We start from the raw sequence: 21,231 nt of genomic DNA on the forward strand, positions 1-21,231 counted from the left end.
AATGAATATTGATTGATTCAATAATGTATGAAGATAAATTCAATTAAAAGAAAATACTCCAGCCCTGGCCTGGTGGTTCGGTTGGTTGGATTTCTGGCAACCAATTGATATTCTCTCTCAATCAATGGTTCTCTCTCTCTCTTTCTCTCTCCCTTTCTCTTCTCTAACATCAATAAGCATATCCTCCAGTGAGGATTTAAAAAAAAGTTTTCATTAGGTATTTTGATTATATATATAATCTCTCTATATTTTTTAACACTTTTGAAGCTATTCTCATTTTGGTTTTAAAGAATATTCATATTAGGGGTTTTTTTAGTTAAAGGCTTTCATATTACCCAATGAAAAGACTGGATTATAGATATAACATATATGTAGTATTGATTCCTAAAATTAATTCAGCAAATAGTTTTTAATGAAAAATAACTCTAGTGTACAGAACCCTCACAACAGTATGACAAGGAAAATAAAAGAGACAGAACATTGGTGTAGTACATGTGCAGTAATTATGCTGTGTATCAATAGTTAATGATGTCTACATACCTTAATGCTTATTTGATTTTGGTTTATAAAATATACTTATCTTTATCTTCCTCAATTTTTAAAGTAGATGATAACATCTTAACAGTAAGTCAAATGTTATAATAAATACTTGCTTACCTTATTATTTTGCAAAATATTTATGAATGAGGAATTACTGATACTTTTATCTATTCTAAACAAACCGTATAGAAACTAAAACAAAACGCAACAAAAAACCAACTCCAATAGTGGGCTCTACTAGGGAGAGCTGGGTTCAAAGCAGGAAAGAACACAGAAAGACAACCGCTGTCAGAATGAAATCGAGAATGCGACAGGGACTTGGAGAGAATTTTCCTCGGGAAATAATGTTTGATCTTCAGATTCACGCAAGTGAAACTGAAAACAAGAAATGTCATAAGTTTGTATCACTGATTTCTTCCCCAAAATTTATATAGTCAGAATTTCAATATATTATAAGAAAATAAGGTTTCTGCCCGGCCGGGTGTGGCTCAGCAGTTGAGCATCCACCTAAGATCCAGGAGGTCGCTGGTTCAAATCCTGGTCAGGGCACACGCCTGGGTTGCAGGCTCGATCCCCAGTTGGGAGTGTGCAGGAGGCAGCCGATCAATGACTCTCTCATCATTGATGTTTCTCTCTCTCTCCCTCTCCTTTCCTCTCTCTGAAATCAATAAAGATATATTAAAAATATATATATATATATATCAGTATCCAGAATATATTTTAAAAAAAGAAAATAAGGTTTCTAGTGTCTTTTCAACAAGATAAAGACCCCAAATTGTGAATTTCTATATACCATCCATTTACTGTCACCTCTGAGTGGCTACGTGATGGGGGTAACTATCTGATGGCCTTTTCTATTGTGTAATTTCAGAGTTTAAGAAATGTGTTTATTATTCCATGTTTCTATTTCTCTCTCAAATTTGCTGATGAAATTCTACATAACTATACTGAAAGAAAAAAAGAATTATGTATAAGGAAAAATGCTGGATCACATTATTAAAACTCTAATCAGAAAATTCCCAGGACCTTTATAGAAATGCTCTAAATGTGAACTGTACTCCTGCCCTTAAACTCATAAACTTAAAACACAGTTCCAGGAATAACTCGCTGTGGTTAAAACACCTTAGGTTTAAACTGGCCCATTCATTTATGGACACCCCCCCACCACTGCCAGACACACACACACACACACACACACACACACACACACACACAGTTTCTGCATCTTCTTTTAACATTGTCAAAACTTATGTCCATGGAAAATAATATCCCCATAAATACACCACAATGCATTTCTTATATTGATAAGTTATATTTAACCTCGCATCTCAACATTTCAAATGAAGTTCCATGTAGTTATTTTTAATCATCTGCTCCTTTTCTTCTGTCACTGGCCACAGGTCAAGTATTTTTTGTAGAACAATTCTGAAATAATAGTATTATTCAAGGAATGTTTTTTAGAGATGCCCTGAAATTATTTAAAATAAAATTTAAAAAGCTTTTTACAAAAATGTAGCTACCATTGCTCTTTCTCCAATTTTGTTTTATCTTTGCCACAATATCCTACACAACACAACCCCAGCAGCTTAATACTGCAAAAACAGTTTTTAGCGCTTCTTTCAGAGTTTTAGCTTTATAATGCTAAGAGCCATTTGAATACTTAAAGTTTTTTTATTGAAAAGCAGTGTTTTGCAATTTACTCTTTATCTCCTCTAATCTTTCCCAGCTGTTCACATATCATGAATTTTTGAGAAATGCTACTTATAAAAAAAAAAAAAACCTGTGTTCAATAAGTTAAAATTGTGTACAGCTTTAATCTAGAATATAAAGATACACAAGAAAAATCTATTTCTTCTTGAACAACTATTTCTTGTTGTTTTTTATAGCCAATGAGAAAATATTCTTGCAATGTTCATCAGATAATGAGGTGGATACCAAAAATCAATAGATTTATGGTGAACTGAAGTACAAGTTGTGAGTTACCTAGAGGCAAAGATTAGTATCCAAGATATACTAAAGCAGCCTGAAGTCCACAGTGCGATGCAAACAACTGAGAAACTGGAGAAGCTGATAGAATTTATGAGCAGCCACAGGGGTGACTGATCCCCATTAGAGAAAGAGCATAGTGTGCTTCCTTAAAGATAAAAAGGCAGGACTGGATACCTTACCATGCAATGGACATTGTTTTCTTTGCAGAGCAAGTTCCTTCTGAAGCAATCTGAGCTAGCAGTTGCAGTCAGAGAGTAGAGATCTCAAGTACTGTATTAGCAAAGTGCATGGAACACAAGGGGATTATTTTTATATCATGATACTTTAAAGATATACATTATGTCAGAGTGAAACTCTGGAAAATGTACCAAATTTCTTTTCATGGGGAACCATATAGTGTTGAACGTCGATGATCATGTATGGTGTGATATTTTCAGAAAAACAAATGTGTTTTTCTATCACTAATTTTCTGTAAATTTAGCTGAAATTAATTAATTAATTAAAAATAATTTCAATAGGACAAAGCAAGCGCTTTCTGTGCAACTGAAGGTAATGAAAAACAGAGTATTTGAGCTATTATGTCTTAATACAAGAAAGTTCCAGAGAGAAGTTTTAATAATTATAGCAAGAAAAGAACTGAAATTAAATAAAATTGACCACACATGTTTATTTTGTGACTTCATTTAATCTGATGCCATTTAACATTTATTAAAATAGTATTTTTAGAAAAACCAATGATTTTATTGTACTCTAGTCTTACTAAATGGTTATGGTAAGTGTATGCTTTATAGACAATGGAACCGTTAATGCAGCAGGGCAGGCCTGTTCTGCCTGTGTCCCTTCCCATTGATCAATAATTGATCTTTCGGAAAACCAAGTTTAACTGACAGCAGAAAATGAGCCACCTTCAGTGGATGACACCAAATCATTTTATCTACTCTGGAGGAACTCTAGGATGACAGTGGCAGCAGAAAGCCACTATATTTCATTCCGTTTCTCCAGATTGCTGTGCCTGTTGTCTCAAAAGGAATATACATGCCAGGTGACAGAGGACGGCTTTACAGTTAAGTTGTTCAGCAGAAACTTCCATTCCGACCCTGCCGATTTTGTGTTTTGTATTACACTGAGCACCTAACACACAACTCTGACGGATATAGCTCTGCTAGCATACACACCCATATGTAGAGAAGACAAGTTATAGGAGATGATTTTACCCATAACTGAGCCACAAAGGTCAACAACTTAAAGCTGCAGCAGATGAAAGGAAAGTAAATGACTTGATCACATACATTCCAGGGTGACTTTGTTGCCTCAAGTTCCCTTACTCTCAAATCTAAGGACCAAGAGAAAGCATTCAGCTGTTCCTTAAATGCTTAGGAAGACAGCTGAACTCAGCTGTCACACACACGAATAGAAAAGCAATTTCTCAGGTAATCCCCTCAGTCCGTTCCATAGTGAAAGGGTAAAATTCTAGAGAAGCAGGATTTCAAAACAACAACTTTGATTCCACTTTGGTAAAAGTGATAGATGTTTAATGTGTGCAGCAGGTGTTATAAAAAGGTAAGTAATTTAATGGAATGAAGAGGGTGGCTGTGTATAACCTCAGGTTTGCTAAATCCGGCATTCACCCCAGCTTTTGCAACAGAGAAATGACCCTATGTTGTTCCAACATGATGATTTTAACTATCTCCTCTATGTGGATTTCAAATATGATATTTTGGTTCTAAGCAATTTACTTATAAACTTGAAAAAGATGGAAAGAAATAGGGTCTATCACACCTAATGGTACAGACGTGAACCAACAAACTTGGCCATGTCACTTATTTCTTTGAGTTGACTACGATTTTCCAATTGACTCTGATTTTAAAATTAGAGATTTGAACTCATAAAAAATTAGCCCGAGGGTATAGTAAAGCTGCACCTAAGAATAAAATGTCTTTGAAAACTTGTTATTTTGAAAAAGAAACAAGTTTAAAGTTTTATGTTCACTAGTCCTCCTTAGAAACCACCTATTATTTTCCATTTGAAATTGTTCTTAGGTTACAGAAGTGTTAAAAAAAATTATGTGCTAGAGCTTAGTTAGTTTTGGACAGTATAGTGCAGTAGACTAGGGTGCCTAAGGAAATGTTGTGATGAATATATCACTGCTGTAACTTGTTCAAAATCCCTGCCAACATAGCCACATTTTTTCTATGAATCTTTATAAAACACTCACCATTAAGCTTTTCACACTGTGTGTCAGTGTGGTGTGGTTTAATTAATGTAAGTAAATGATGAACTGGCTCAGAAGTAGGATTGTCTCATTTCATCTCCCATATTTATCATGAAGAAAAAAATCCACAAAAGCATTAGCATGAAAATGTCCAGCTTTGTTACAACGGTTTTCGAATCTGAGAGAAGGAATGGGGGTTCTTTCATGACTTGAAACTATAATTTAGAAGTGGATTGAGAGAGAAGGAGCGATAATTTGAAAACATTTTGGCAGCCTATTAACCTGAAGCATGTAATGGTTAAATCGCCATAGAATACTGTAATAACCTGAACAAACTTTATGGGCAAGAAGGCCCTGAGCCCTGCCAGCAATTTTATCAATCACTGCCAAAGAAATTTCTTCTTCAATAAATGAAGCCATCATGAAAATGATCATCAAAATTATTTCCCCATGAAAGGTAATACTTAATTTAGAGTAAAACTATGGTCAGTTCAACCCCAAATTTAATTTGGGGAAAAAACAGTTAAGAAGTTTCCAGTATGTTTCAATATAATTATACCTTATGGAGTCTATAAGAGCAGGTACCCTGGAGACAGACATACCAAGGTCAAAATTCAGTTTTCCACCTACATGTTGTGAGAACTGACAATTTCTCTGGATCTTTTTATTTATTTATCTTTATTGTTGAAAGTATTACAGGTGTCTCCTTTTTTCCTCCCATTGACTTCCCTCCACCTTTTTCCATCTAAATCAAGATAAAATGTTCTCTCCTACAAGTTGTAAAGATTAACCACATTGACCAAACATTGTTGGCACATAAAAGTTCATACACTGGTGGTTATAATTATTATTTAATTTTTCTTCACAAATGCTTTTTTATTGATTGCACATACATTTCTGTATTATTTACTAATTGGAAAGTAGCTGTTTCCTGAGAGTATATTGCTCGGCTGGTACAGAACCCAGACCACCATATGCATTGGGAAAATTTAACATAAAGATGGCACTGAAGCAATGGTGACATGTATCTATTATGGTCTATAATTCCAAAAGAATTGTTGGCAACCTTTAAAGACAGGAAATTGGGGAATATATTTTTAATAGAATGAGAAAGTCTCTCCAGGTTGAAAAAATCAAATTCAAATCAAATTACAAATCTAATCTCATTTATGTTTATTATCTCTAATTCTCACATAAATTCATATGATACTGTGACAAGTACTGAGAAAGTCAATTACCTTGTATTTTGCGATTTACACTCTCAAAACTTAGAAAACACACTGAACATATTATGTCAACTAATTGTGGAAGAAATACTCAAGATATTTTTAACAAGTATAAATTAATAACCAGTTAAACAATATTACATGTGTGAGCATGCATGCACACACAACACACACATACACACACACACACATTCTCTGAGAATAAGTATAGTTAGTTTTCTTTGAAAAGTTGCTTGAATGAACACTTAAAGTTCTTGTAAATGACGCCAAGAAGAAATCTTGAAGAAAATTAGAGAGATTCCAATGCTTTGTTTTTGTCAATAATGTATTTTATATTTATTGTTATATATTCTTATTTTATGTGCTAGAAATTATTGAAGATCTCCTGGTTTTATTTGCAAAGTACCTGCATTTATCTCCCTTTTCTTTTTTTGACAGTCATGATTAAGAAAGATATTGACTGCACTGATCATTGAATTATGATGGGCCTATATTTTTGTTTACAAATACACATTGAATGTGTGAGTATTAAAGGTCACTTAAATTCTATCAGGAACTTCATTAAAATGCTTCAAATTTAAAGGGTTTCTGTTTCTTCCTCGTCATCATCTGAAATGTCCAAGTATACAACATTAGTCATTTACCAGAAGACTTAATTTCCTTCCTCTATTATTAAATACTTTTAAGAGAAAGAAAACAAACTCAATTCACATTTAATGACATCTAATCTCAGAAAACTGTTTCAATCAGCAAAATGTAGAAAACTAAATATCAATGATTACAACTTTAACCTTTAAATTTTAACTAGCATCTTCATAGTAGAATCCAATTGAGCAAAACATTTTAAAGACTGGTCTTTAGCCTGGCCAGGTGTGGCTCAGAGGTTGAGCATAGACCTAGGATCCAGGCGATCGGAGTTCGATTCCTGGTCAGGGCACATGCCCGGGTTTCAGGCTTGATCCCCAGTGGGGAGCGTGCAGGAGGCAGCCAATCAATGACTCTCTCATCATTGATGTTTCTCTCTCTCTCTCCCTCTCCTTTCCTCTCTCTGAAATCAATAAAGATATATTTTATAAATAAATAAATAAATAAATAAATAAATAAATAAAGTCTGGTCTTTAATAAATAAATAAATAGTGAATTCATGAGTGAATGAATGGACAACCATTCCACAAACAGTAAGCTTGGGGGAATTAGGCTAATTTTTAAAAAATCAATAATTCTTAGAAACTAGCCACAGATGTAAAAAATAATAATAATTTTCAAGTGATTAACTTTTTTAGAAGGTTTTTTAAATCCTCATTAGGGGATAGTTTCATTACTATTGATTTTAGAGAGAGAGGAAGATAGAGAAAAGAGAGAGAGACATCATTGTGAAAGAGAAACTGTCTGCGTCAAGTGTGCCCTGACCAGGGATCGGGAATTGAACGTATACCTTAGGCATGTGCCTTGACTAGGAATTGAACACGCAACCTTTTGGTCTAGGGGATGTCACTCCAAGTCACTTGGCCAGGCATCAAGTGATTAACTTTTGACTAGAAAGCCAAATTTTGGAATTTTTTTGTTATATGTTGAATCAAATTTACGTATGTGTGTGCATGTGTCTCTCCAGCTTCTAATCTATGCTCTGGCAAGAAGTCAATAAATATTCAGAAAGTAGTGAATATTGATGGTGCTTTTTACTTCCTTTTGTCAAATTGTATTTCTAAAATTAAAATTAAAATTACTTATTACAAGATGAATAGGCCCACAAAACTTAAGGAGAACTGAGAGGGTATCTTAGAAGTACCTTTACCAAATCACTGACTTACTTAATAAAATCCATCCACTGACACAATTAGCCAACTAGTCAAAATTCTAACAGTGTCTTTATGTCTCTAATACAACATGTTTATTTGAAGAAACATTTAGAATATGTATTATTTAGAATGCACATTTTTTCAGAACGAAACCCATCCTATATAAAATCACATATGGTATTCTAATATAAACAATTTAAAATCAAGTTCTCATCTGTAAATACTAACTTGTTAATATTTAGAGAGAGAAAAACTGAATTATTCTTTTTATGAATATTTGCCTTGAGGTTTGTAAAGTGAAGCTTTCAAAGTAGAAGTGAAAATGCTTAGTGTTTTGGGAGGAGAGCAAGTAAACAAACTCTTTTCACGTAGAAAAGAGCCTGAAGTGTGAGGGTAGTTTTTGGGATCAATATACAACATTTTGTCAAATATAATGCAATATATTCCCCTGATATGATCATTTGTTAAATATACAGCCTGGTGTGTGTGTATGTGTGTGTGTGTGTGTGTTGGGGTTATTAAAGATGCAGTGACTCAGGAAATTGATAGAAAAACTTGGAAAAATATTTTAACACTTTGATTTTTATGTGTAGGAAATAATGCAAACTGTTGAATTTATTTTAATGGATTGCAATATTTTTCTAATTTCACAGTTTGGCTGAGAACTCACATTTACTGTATTTTGAAATGAATTTACATTTGGTGACATAATTTGGAGAACTAATCAGCACACAGCAAGCTTTTCTGAATAAGTAATTAAATATAAAGCCAGGGGTAAATGTGCACCCAATAAACCTAAGTATTATGAGTTCTGCTTGGCTAGACAAGGGTCCCGTGTGAGTGAATCAGCGTAACCCTGGTCTTTAATGTCATTTTTGGATCATGTTTGGAAAACACCTGTAAAAAGCCTGTCAAATGTTAAGAATAAAGAACAATGTCAGTATATTTCATAGTCACATTTATGTAATGTTATATAAATAGAAAATGAAAATATCTGCATGTGAAAAAATATGAAACACCTTTAATTTATGCTCAATGCACGGAGCCCATGCTCCCTCAACCTGTAAGCATCAGGCTGGCTTTCTTTTTTCTATTAAAAACAATCTTGATGTTTTTAAGTCAAATTTTATAGAGTGTTAGATGTGTGGTAATTTTCAGTTTATAAGTAATTTAAATTATTCTGGCAGTCCCCGTAAGTAAACGTGTACCTACTAGAATGTAAATAATCACCTTTGGTTTTAAAATATGTGTTTAATCAGTTCATATTCACTCGTTGAACAAATTAACAGGCCTGAAAGAAGTAAGCAAGTAAGCTCGGCTCCTATCAGAGGGAAGGTGTTTGGAAAAGAGGGCACAGTAAATGCAAAGCGTTGGATATTAAGAAAGTAGCTGGTTTGGTCAGGGGAATGTGCTCAGGAGTCACTGTGCCCAGAGGTCGGAAGCAGGTTGTGGGGGACAGATCGTGTGAGGCTTACAGGCCAGTGTGAGCCTTTGAGATTTCAATCCACTTGGAATGTGAAACCACTGGAGGGGTTTGAGTAAAGAATGACATGATCTGACACATTTATGGAACGACTCCAGTCATGTATGTGCACAAACACACAACAGCCCACGTTTGCCTATTGGCTGCTGTGTCAGAGGAGCTGCGAGCACACAGCCCAGGGCCTGAGAGCTTGTCACTGATCGGAAGACCCCGCAGGCAGCCGGGCACCGCTCTGGGACCATGACCCGCTCTCTTTTGCAGCATGAGCTTTGGTCTCCCTGGCGGTGGACCAGTCCTCTTAGAAAGATGCTCTCTAGGGGGAATATTCACCACCACGAGAGAGAAAATTTGATCATAGGAGGTGAAAAAACCATTCTTTTCTAGGTATAAAACACAGTGTATCCGTGCCATTGAAATTTCATTGAGGGAGCACCATTGGGATAAAAGTGTCTGAAAAGCTTCTTGGGGGTGGCAATAAAAAATGTCAAAACAAGGATCAGGCCCTGAGGAATGGTTTGGGGGTCTGCAGGGGTGTCTGGTGTGTTGCTGAAGAGGCACTGCCACCACCATGGGCCGGGGAGAAACCAGAGATGCTGCATGGCCTGCAGTGCTTGGGGGGCGTCTCCCAAATGAAAAACTCGGAAACCCCACTGAATTCCTGCAGGCAGACAGTCTGGGTTAATTATCTGAGCGTGGAAACTCGCCCTGCCGTCCACAGTAGTGCTTGTTAGGGAACTACCTGGCCAGCGGGGAGGACCGCCTTATTTTGCTCAGGGGAAGCACTGACACAGCTCTATGAGTCTAAATTCGTGGCTTTCATATTTGCCCTGATTCTACATAATGGTGCACACTCACGACTATTTTATTTCTTCTGTGTTCAATTTATGTGATACTTATTGTGCACTTATTTGCTTTATTTTGAGGATAATAAAAAGGGTGTGGTAGGGTGCACTGGCCTGAGAGGAGAAACAGCAGGGACACCTCTTGATTCTTAAAATCGCAGAAGGTAAATGACTGAAAATCATTTTCCACAGATCTTATCCGGGCACCATAAGATAGAACTTCGGCAATGGGTGATTAATTACAATTAAAAGCTAATATTACAAGGGGGAGTAAAACTTACTTCCTTTTTAACAGCTAAATAACTGCTAGTTGCTAACTAGGTATGATTTTTTTTAACTCATTAAGGGCTCATCCTTCAGGCCCTGTTGTAAAATACTGAGTCTATTTTAGTTTATTTAAATTTATCGGTAAACCTAGGAGGTTTTCCCCACTTCAGAGGTAAAGAATACAAAGCACCGGGAGGTTAGGTAACACAGTTCAAAGACACAAAGCGGAAGAGCCAGGATTTAACTGGAGAGTCCTTGGTTGAAGTTTCATCATTGTCACTTGGCTGGTGTGAGGCGCCCGTGGTCTCTGAATATTGCTTTTATTGACTATTCAAGGGCACTGTACCCCAGGTTTACTGGTTGCATGGGTCCTGTTTAATTTGTCTGACCGTTGATTCCTGCTTATTTGTTCAGCTGCTTGTTTTTAATTTAAGGTTGGAGTTGCTAATTTTTGTTTCTTGAATAAGTGAAGATCTTTTGTCTGTTAGGATGTGTCTGATCACTTATTAAAGTCATTTCTTTGTGGATCTTGCTTATCCAGTGTGCTGGTCCTTTCAGATGTTTCTCCAGAAGTAAAGTGTTCTAGAAAGGTCTGCCAGGACCATGAAGGGCAACATGTTTACCATCTGAAAACAGTATTGATCATTGCTCAAGGTAGCTGAGGAATGTGTCTCTCTTCTGAACTGCAGATTTAGCTGTAGCCTTTGGAGTCTATTGACCAATAATTACAGCAAACACAACCAACATGTATATACTTTAAGGCTTACACAGTGCTCTTAAAATTCTATAGACTATATGTAGTCTTATGCGATAAATTTAAATACATTACTATTTCATTGCGTAGGTTTTTAGTCACAGAGATACTTTTCCCTTCTTTGGTAATTAGTGACTATTTTGAGTAAGTGACAGGTGAACTAATAATGTCCAGTGATAGAGGGTTGGTTAAATCAACTAGAACATAATTCTGGAATAGAAACCTACAGCAATAAAGTGATGTTTATGAAGGTTTCTTTTTCCTTAATAATGTCAGAAAAAATCATGATGTTATGCAAAAATGATAGGATGTGAAAATTTGTTTAGTTTAATCTCTACTATATAAACAAAAATATATGATGGAAATATTGGAAGGAAATATATGTAGATAGTTACAGTGGTTAGAATTGTAAAATTTCTTCTGTTTCCTCCTTCACATCTTTAGACTGTCTACACTGAGTAGAGAGAATGTTATATTTTTTTAAAAATTACTTTTCAGGTATTTCTGCATATGTATTTCTTTTTGTCAGCCCTCTATTTAATATAAAGCTAATATTTTAGAACCAAAAATGTGCTTATTTTGTAATTTTCCTTCATTTCTTCCCAATTTTAATTGAATAGAGTTTGCATTCTATTCTAGTTTAGATGTTATTCCTTTGTCCTGCTGGGTTTGTGGATTTTAAAATATCCTTCTTTTAACCCACAAACTCTCCTCACCTTCCCTCTAGCTTTTATTCTTGTCTTCTTGACAACGTTGTCCTATCATCTGTCACTCCCTTAGCTGCAATAACTTCTGTTCTCTTAATTGTTTTCTAATCATAGACAGACATAGATTTCATGCATTTTCCAAGTTTGCCAACAGTCTTCTCCTACCTTTCTGGTTCCTCTCATCTCTCACCACTGACATGTCCACTCCTCAGATACATTCACTATAGTCAGGTAAAATGACCCAGTATGATTTTAGGGTGATTTTATTGTATCCTTTGACCACCATGTCCCCTAGAAAACCTCAAATCAATTCAAATAATATTCCTAGCTAATATTAATTTTTTTTACTTTTATTTTTCAATGGAAGAGAGAAGATAAGTAAAATGTCATTTGAGCTTGTCGTGCAATCATAAGTGCTGTATGGATCATTTTATGTAATATTTTAGAGTTACTATAAATTTTCTAATGGCTTTACATATTGCAATGTTTGAGACATTCTGATTGAGAAAATCTTCATAAACCAAAATTTTGACTTGCATTATAAATCCACTGAATTGTTATACAAAATGATTTTTAGCTATTAAGCTAGAACGATTCAGTTCTTTTGAAGATTTGACATTGTAAGAAATTTTTAGGAAAGTTGACTGTTTTAATGCAGCTCTTTTCTCTGTAATAAATAAAATGATTCTAGATTAAGACATATAATGAAATTTTCTCTCTTTAGATAAAAGGTTAGTGCAACAATTCATTACCCTGGAATGGTATTGTGTATATTGATATAATGAATTGAAAAGCAGAATTTCTTGTTTTTATAATGATTAATTGCTTAATTTTTATTCAAACTTGCCATATGCAGAGTTATAACTTTTATCTAGAGAAACTAGATTCTTGTTCCTTTTTTTTAATAGTCATATATAACCACACGTAATAACAGCTGTGGGTATAATGAAAATATTTTTCAAAATAACTTTAACCTGCCAAAATGCTAATGTTGATATAACTCTGTTTTCTCAAAGCATCAGTAGGGTTTACTTTGCACATTACAGTTCATAAAGTTGTGATCATGGCTCATCTATTTGTAATCATAGGTCATCTATTTGTCCACATAATAACCATGTGGATATCTCATTATTATCTCCCCATTTCTATAGAAGCAAATTGAACTGTTAAAGTTTAAATAACTTGCCTACACTCACACACTGTATTTGGTTACAGAAGATAATTGAGCTTGAACTGTCCTGTATCTTGTAATGTATTTTTTCTCTAAAAATCAATGATGAAGATACATGTAAGCACATGGCATGATAACTGGTACAGCATGTAGTAAGCTGGAGAAGCTGCATATCTTAGAAACTTTAGAGAGACACAGCTTGATTTCAAAAGTGGAATTATCGAAGAAGTAAAAATCACACAGAAAAGGTTATTTAAAAATGAAATTAAAACTATTCTCTGAAATAACAATACCTGGTGAATCAGAACATTATTATAGATATCCTAGGATCTCACTCCTTAACCTCAATGCTCCACCCTTTATAGGTCATTGTACCTTCCTGGCCCTGACAGGAAAATACAGAATTCACAGCAGATGCTGACCATGAGAGCAAACTCTCTTCTGCCAGGGACCTAGCACCATGAGCGGTTTCAGTGAGATGATGCCACCTCCTGAAAATGCAAACATTATCAGCTCAGTGTGATAGCCAACCATGCGTCTGCATTAGTTACCTAAAATGTTTAAACGTAAGTATAAATAAAGCATCAGATCCTTTATGCTAGACATTACATAAGGTTAATACAGTCAATTAAAAAATAAGTCCAGTCACCAGAATTTATGATTGAATTTAATAATTTATTACTATATATATATAAAAAAATCATTGTCCTATCATTTCTCTTATCAAAGCCCTGGTAGTGTCAGTTGTGACAGTAGCCTCCATTTCATGACGTAGGAAATGCCCCACAGGATCAATGTACAGCCAATGATTCTGTTCTAAAAGTATGACCAGAATCTATGCAAATATATCTTTGATTATATAGATTAAATTATCTATTTTTTCTAATAATTACCCCAAATGACCAAATTACTATTTTAAGTAATTTGACCTCAGTTTCTTCATCTACAAAATAAAGGACTTAGACTACTTGTTGACTGTCTAGATCTCCTTCAGCCTAACATTTTCACATAATTATGACTTTATCAACTAAAGATTCCACGAAACTAATTTAACGATGAATGTCAAAATAAATATTAAGTTACTGTCTTTGAAATGGGTCTACTTTCCTTCATGAAACATAATCATGTAATAGAATGTTTCAGATTATTTACTGAAGTTTAGACACGATTTCAAATTACAAAATTTTTTATTTTAAAAGGCCTTATACAACAATCTGCCCAAAGATTAATAAATGTGTATATAATAGAAGAAATGAACAACAAAGTTAACACCATACTATAAAGAAGTAATAAAGACTCTGTTATATTATCATATATATCCAGTTAAATATATTAGCTTTTTTATCCATAAAATAAAATTCTCTTAGATTTTTGGTTTGGAGTATACACAAGTTGTTCTAACTTATGAATAATATTATTTAAAAGCTCTTAACCAGTACCCATTTGCAATGAGGTTGAAGCATAAGAAACTGTTTATATTCAACTAACCTTATTTTAAAAAGACACTTTCCAGTAGCTCAAGCTAATTCATCTGTAAGTGGTTGGTCAGTAACCCCCCAAAGCCAGCTTGTGAACATGTGCATGCATGTAAATTATGGGAAAAAAATATGCATATATTTGTAAATGTACACATTTATAATTATATACACATAAGCTTTAGTGTTTCTGAATTTTTAGTATTTTTATTAATCTTGGTATTTTCGCTTGTGTGTATCCCTAGTTCTGAATTGTCAGTTTTAGAGGGAGAGTAACATACTTAATATACCCCACCGTATATTGTTCCCTGGAGACAACTATGATAAAATTTGGACATCTTTCTGATGCATTATCATCCCACCCAAATTTAGCTTTAAAAATCTGGGAAGTAATTTGACTCTATAAATTCATAAAATGTAAAATATTAAAAAGTTTATATTAAAGTTTGCATTCTATATCTTTAAGGGTTTGATCACTATTAAAAATGGAGAAAATATAGGTCTTAAATATATAATATTATATTAAATAAAAGAAATTTTGATAATGAAAATTTCACAAAATTTACTTTTTGAAGAGTACACGTCCTCCCTGTTAAACAGAAGTGAAACTCATTTGAATATTTCTATTCTTGACAAAAACATCTATTAATAATAAATGCATTTGCTTTGGGTGGGAAAGAGAATAATAACAGTAACAGTAACAATAGTCATGCATTTGTATGGTGATTTTAAAAGTGCTCACGTTGCTGCATCTGAATTTTACAATAGCCCTGTAGGCAAGCGGAATTCATATTATGCCTCTTCAGTGACTGATGGGTAGTACTTTATCAGTCTGCTAGCATTTATTCCATAGGAATTATTGCACAAGGGACTTACTACACGTCTACTCTTTATTTAATTTGTATTATCAAACCTCTAGTACAAAGCCTGTCTTCGAATCTAAGGTAGCAGGGGAGAGAGATAAACAAGTGGAAAATAGTTAATGAGGCTGTTGGACCTTTTGTTGTAGGGAACTGAAAGAAAGTGAAAATCACTATGAAGGGGAAGGACAAGACTAGGCTTATTTTTAGGAAGATCATTATAGTAGCCATATGGGAAATGTAATTATCAGAAATATATTGGAAATAACAAGAGTTTTGATAGCATCCAGAAAGAGAAAAAAAAGGAAACCTACACTGCAGAGAATGGGGAGAAATATCAAAATTCTGATGATGATTGTGAAGTAGATTGGATGCCTAACATGATTAGGATAATCATATAATATAGCATCCACACCAGGACGATTTTGAGAGTGAAAGAGATTTCTATTAGTAATGGAGATGAAGTGACAGTTAGAAGCTGGAACTGTCTTGAACAAACAGGGACGAACTGCCATTCAAGGCCTGCTGGAAAGAAGAATGGAAGAAGCCTTTGAGAATTTCAGCGATGTCAATGGAGATAAAATTTCTAAAGATAGGCAATTCAGGGTAAGTTAATTGCAGGAAAATTAATGAGTTCTGATTTCTGATCTCACTCATTAAAATAAAAATGTACAGTATGTGATTTGAAATTAGGTTTGTCTTTATATAGTTAGGTAAAGGCTAGAAATATACATCAGAGTCCCTGGTATGCTGGGAGTGGACTGAGCTTTGACATAAATGACATCCCTAAAAATAGAAACACAGGGAAGAAGCTAATGGTCTGATATATAAAGTGCTAGGGAAAGTGAGTGTTCACAGAAACCAAAAGATGGTGAGAGAATTTCAAAGGATGAGAGAATTTGAAGAAGCTCAGAGAGGTGAAGTGTCCAGTGATGGGGAGGTTGGTATAGAACAAGTACTAAAAACAGGCCACTGAATTTGTCATTTAGTTGGTCAGTAGTGATCGTTGTGAAAGCAGTGTCACTTGAATGACACAGAACAAGCCAGATTTTAACAGGATGACAACAGATCGAGGAGTTGAATAATACTAATAGCCCAACGTTTAGATTTCACAATATGCTCATTTTTATTCTAAGCACTTTACGTAGGTATTCTTATGTAATCCTCAAACTGACCCAATGATAGAGATACTATTATTAATCTTCAGTTCCTCAGAGGTGGAAGCTGAAGCACAAAATGCTTGAGCAACATGCCCAAGATCACTGCTCGTACTAAGTGGAGCCTGGATTCAAACCACACAGCCTATGGTGAGCTTTTCCTAACCACTGAGTGTTAGCTATTTTCTCATTCATTAAAGAGTAACCAACACATCATTGTTAAGAGACTGGGCTCAAATCTCTCACCATTCCTTTGAGTTATTAGAATGAGAGTCTCTTCAGAAGGTGATTATGAAAATTCATTTTCCCCAACACCCATGTACTGCTCCAAGTAGAAAGGCTAGAGTGACATCTATAAAACTAGATGAGCACTGCTCCAGGGCATTGGAAAGACCTATTTATTCTACCTTGTTATTGGAAAGTGATATATGGGACAAGTTTGGAAGACAGGCCCAACATGGTAGTAACCTGAGGATTCCTGGACAGAGAAGAAAGGGTTAGAGCAATTCGTCATAGGTAGACACCAAACGGGCAGAATGAGAAACAGTCCATTTGGAAGAGTGGAGCAGATTATGTTTCAAAGGGAAAGGAAGAGACTTTCTGATTTGACTAGGTCCGGCCTGATGCTGACAGCTGCCCATGATTTGTGACCTTGAGCAAGTCATTTAATTTTTCAGTCTCAGTTTTCTTGTTTGTAAAATGAGAAGTTTGGGCCAACTGATCTCTAATGTGTCTTCCGGTTGTAACTCTTTTTTTAAAAAATTATTTTAAGTATTTGCTTCAGCCGTTTCATTATTTCTTTTGATGATATACTGTCTGTGTTTGTGAAAAACAAAGGCCCTTTTATTGCCTGAGGGCAAAAGCACATGAAGATATTAATTGGGATATGTAATGTGTCCTAGGATTTGAGGTTTCATATGAAATCTTTTACTGAGTCATGCTGCAGAAGTGTATTTCTACGTTTAATAAACAGAAATGTCATTGTCTCATAAAACAATACCACCCACTTTAGAATATGGTTCTTCCTGAAGTTAAAACATACTCAAATAATCGTATGCCTGTAGCCTAATATCATTCCTATCATTCCTTCTTTAATGTCTCTCTCGGAGCTCTGTCAAGAGAAGTTTACAAAAACAATGGATTCATCTGACCTTGTAATCATGTGGCTTATAGCCTTCTCTCCAAAACTGGTCATTATTTCTTGTTAAAATCATTTGTTCTTCAAGCCTTATTCTACCAGTAAAATACTAATACACAAAATGTTTTCTTTGACTAAGAAAATCTGTTTGTTCAACCGATTATGGCCAAGTAGTGAGGGGCAGATTAGGTTACCCACTTTGAGTATGGTCAGGGCTGTGTCAGGTGGTTTGGATGTTCATCCTGAGATTGCTTCCCTGGCACTTTCTCAGGATCAAGTCCCTGAGTGATAAATGGACGACTTTCTTTGGCTCCACTTTGATTTTCCCATTTCAGAGAGATTCCTGAACAAAAGAAATGTGGGCTTCTGGTTCAGTGTTCTTGACTGCTTTGTAGTGATTCAGCCTTAAAATAGGAGGGAGCACACCTGCAGATCTGGACACACCAATTGGGGAGGCTTAAAAGTTTGGATACAGATTAAGGGAAAAAATGATACTTGTTAATTTGTCATTGTAAAGCACAGCTTTATTTTAATATTGATTTATCTTTTGTCTTATCATAACAACTTTGTTTAAACCCAAACTTATGCACCTATTTGCAAATAAGATAGTTAAGTATACAAAAACAATTAAAATAATTCTTAGTTATTCTCACTTATATCTTATGGCTATAATGACATATATCTCTGTTACTATTTGGCCAAAAAATATATTGTTCCTCACTTTATAATTTTTTAAAAAATATAAATCTTTATTGATTTCAGAGAGAGGGAGAGGGAGAGAGAGACAGAAACATCAACGATGAGAAAGCCATTGATTCGCTGCCTCCTGCATGCCCCCTGCTGGAGAGGGAGCCCGCAACTGGGACATGTGCCCTGACTGGGAATCGAATCCTGATCTCCTTCAACATAGGTTGATGCTCAACCGCTGAGCTATGCCGGCCAGGCCTCACTTTATAATTGGACTAGGAGCTACCATTTTCTGAATCTGTCATGATCTGTACTATTTATTACCCTGCAAAAGAAATTCAACTTTAACTTTCAAAAATAGCAATTATGTACACAGAGTTGTTGGCACTGTGAGAAGACTAAGCGGACCTATGACAGGGTCTGCTGGTGCTATTTTTAATCATTTGTTAGGAACTCTTCTGCCTTGTTAAGACAGTGTGTCAGGGGTATTGTTAGAGCGTTCATCCCCCCTCTCTTTCTCTGAACAAGTCCTGTTTTGGGTCTTCACAACACAGCTGCCCAGCTGTCACACTAGCATCGACTCCCTGAACATACCCAAACCCAGTGTTTCTCTGTGAATAGGGCAAATATATACTGTAAAATTGGCCACCGATTTTACTGCATTTTCCTCTTGGGTTTGATTTCCCCCATTTATACTCTCCTCTCCTTCTTGAGGCCTCCAACACCTCCCTTCAATGTGTCCCCTTCAACATGTCCCCAGGCATGTACGCACCAATATATACACTCTCCTACTTCCCTGAAAAATGAAAACTTGTCAGTAGTAATTAAGTTCATCTTGCCATTGCCAAATGTACCAACCTATATCCATATAGATACCAAACACTGTCTATAACTTACCCATATTTTCTGCCTTCCTTTTTAGCATAAAAGTACCACCGTTTTCATTAAAAGCTAGTATTGCTGTAGACTGAGAATATGTTTTCTGCAGTCATTTTTCTTTTTGCCATAAATAATCTCTCTCTTTCAAATATACCGCTCTTCTCGTGCTCTAGGATCCTCCACATATATATTTCCTCACCGAATGGTGTCTCCCTGGATCCTGCCCTTTTCAGCAAAGTTTCTTCAGAGTCGTTTATGCTTCCTCTGCTCCTTCCTCCCCACAGCCTCTCCTCACGGCCAGGCGGGCACCCACTCTGAGGGCTCCCCGAAACTCTCTTACTAAGAGCACCGGCCAGTTGCATACTGTCACAAACAAGCACTGCTTTCCTCTCCTCTTACCCTTGCTTCCTAGCATCACTTGACAGTTGTTTACTCCACAAAATATATAATTGTCTGGGCTTCCCGGACACCACACACACCTAGTTCTCTGACCTCGTCAGCCGCTCTCTTTCCGTCTCCTTTTAACACTTCTTTCCTTTTCCTGAGCTCTACATGTTGGAGTGACACCTGGGTTTGGAGCTTGTTTTCTCTTGTCTATAATCTTTCTCTAAATGAACTCTCATTGTCACTTGCTTGTAAATATCATCTTATGTGTCTGTAACTCCCAATTTTATAACTCTAGGTCTGATTTCTTCCCTTCCTTCCTTCCTTCCTTCCTTCCTTCCTTCCTTCCTTCCTTCCTTCCTTCCTTCCTTCCTTCCTTCCTTCTTTTTGTTTTGTTTTTTGTTTTGTTTGTTTGATCTCCAAAATCTTTTAAATAGCACTCTGAGTGCAGTCTTTTTTTATTTATAGATAGCCATTATTTTCTGACTCAGTAATATGACCGATGAAGACCTCGGATAGTAATAGGAGTAACAGTTACTGGTGCTCTTGTTTCCACTGTCATTTTCGGTTTTCTTACACTTACATTATTTGCACCATCATTAATCTCTGGTTTCTTTGTAGGAATCTTTTCATGCACTTGCCAATGTCATGAGGTCTAACTTAGTTAAAACTAAAAGGGATCATTTCTCATTTCCTCCCCTGATGCATCTAAGCTATGAAATAGTTCCCAGCCTGCTGAAAGCAAATAGATAAAGAAATGGCCACTCACCACCCCATCTACATTGCAAAATCACTACCCTGCTCTTCTCAGAAAGCTGTGCCATCCCATGTATGACAAGTGACCATTCTGACACATGGCTGGCTGAAGGAGTCTGTGTAAATCTGTGCAGTAAGAAGAAAGCTTAATTTTTCTTGTTTTTTTTTTGATATACGATAAAGAATAAAATAGGCCTATCATTAATTTTCACATCCCAAAACATCTACCTTTCATCCTGTGTAATGTGTGCATAGGACACTTCACTGTGGATTTAAGCTCCAGGTTCTTTCTCTGGCTTCAAAATTCTCTGTGACATGACTCTCATCTATCTATCTATGTACGGACCGTACTTGTGTGGAAATACCGCTCCCCACCTCCTGATCGGCTGCCCTGTCCTGTGTCTGTGTGTTGACCCATGTTATGTCTCTACGTGAATGCTGTCACCGTAACCGGGAGCAACGAGCATCGCTCAGTCACCTCTCACTGCCTCACATCTAGCGTAACTAAGGGGATGGCTCTAACTGAGGACTCGCTGTTGACCTAGCGTATTGGTTGATAGCAAGCCATCCATGATTTCAAATTAGTGAGCTTTTTACTGTAGTATTTGCAACCCCTTCTTTCATTTCATGAATGGGGCAACCTCAATAGGACTAGTATAGGAGGAGAATTGATTTTCCTTTCTCTTTGCCATTTAAGAAATAGTCATTACATATTCAGTGAGTTTATGTAAAAATCGAAATTATTTAGATAAATGAATCAGTGGGTGAACAAAAGATTCTAGAATTCTACATAAACTGATGTTCACAGTAGTTTTTTTCATGTATTTTTTAGTGTAAATCACACATCCTGATGCGCTGTATTTGTTTCTAAGCAAAACATCCTCAGGTAGCTCAGGTGAAAACAA

General features: G+C 35.6%; 1 protein-coding gene across 1 annotated transcript in view; it reads left to right on the forward strand.

Annotated features, from left to right (window-relative positions):
* The window catches only part of ROBO1 (roundabout guidance receptor 1), a 1,016,983-nt gene that overhangs the window by 282,168 nt on the left and 713,584 nt on the right, over positions 1 to 21,231 (forward strand). The window lies entirely within an intron of this gene.

This window comes from Miniopterus schreibersii (assembly GCF_964146895.1).
Source record: "Miniopterus schreibersii genome assembly, chromosome: 5".
Taxonomy (NCBI): domain Eukaryota; kingdom Metazoa; phylum Chordata; class Mammalia; order Chiroptera; family Miniopteridae; genus Miniopterus; species Miniopterus schreibersii.